The sequence below is a fragment of the Piliocolobus tephrosceles genome, chromosome 20 (assembly GCF_002776525.5).
Source record: "Piliocolobus tephrosceles isolate RC106 chromosome 20, ASM277652v3, whole genome shotgun sequence".
Taxonomy (NCBI): Eukaryota; Metazoa; Chordata; class Mammalia; order Primates; family Cercopithecidae; genus Piliocolobus; species Piliocolobus tephrosceles.
Window position 1 is genome coordinate 35,591,657 of NC_045453.1, and position 837 is coordinate 35,592,493.

Below are 837 nucleotides of genomic sequence, written 5' to 3' on the forward strand. Positions count from 1 at the left end.
CAGTCCCCCAACCCCACCACAGTCCCCCACCCCCACCACAGTGCCCTGGGACACAGACAGGGAGAGGCCCTCATAGCTCCCGGTGGCAATTCTGACCATGGGCAGTGTCTCCCTGCATGGTGGAGGCAGTGGCATCGGCCCCAGCTGTGGTGCCTTCGGCCCCTCTGACCTTCCATGTGGTGTTCCTTGTGGGTGGGTGGCTGCAGGAGCCTGGGCTCTGCCTCCTGCCCTGAGTAGAGGCCTGGCAGGGGACCTGGCGGGCGACCTGCACACAGGCAGTGCTCATTCCTCAGTGGAGGCTGAGGCTCCAAGAGCCAGGCCTGCTCCTGCCTGCAGTGTCTGCGGAGGCACCATCGACAGAGGTCAATTGACAGGATTGCGCTGCTATAAAACGGGTTTGAACACCAAGTCCCAAGTGACTGCAACAGTCACAGTTTCTACCTCATCAAGACTTTTTCCTGCTGGTCTTGCAGCAGCTGCAGCGTTGGCTCCTTGGGGGTCCAGGCAGAAGGGGGACATGGCCTGCCCAGGGCCCCAGCTCACTGGGAGGAGCCTATGGGTCTGGTCTGGGCCCCAGCCACGCTCCGCCAGGTCCCTGAGGTCCTCGTGTGCCTGCTGTGGCCGCCTCTGCCCGGCAGACAGACCCCTTTTTAGACGTGAATCCTGAGAAGCCGCCAGGACACAGCTGCAGATGCCCGTGCCTCCAGGGTGATGGTCATTCCAGGGTGACGGCCATTCCAGGGTGATGGTCATTCCAGGGTGACGGCCACTCCAGGGTGACGGCCACTCCAGGGTGACGGTCACTCCAGGGTGACGGCCACTCCAGGGTGACGGCCA

At 63.3% G+C, this 837-nt stretch overlaps 1 protein-coding gene across 1 annotated transcript in view; it reads left to right on the forward strand.

The window, feature by feature from the left end:
- The window catches only part of COL9A3 (collagen type IX alpha 3 chain), a 31,068-nt gene that overhangs the window by 17,673 nt on the left and 12,558 nt on the right, over positions 1-837 (forward strand). The gene's annotated exons all lie outside the window — the stretch shown is intronic.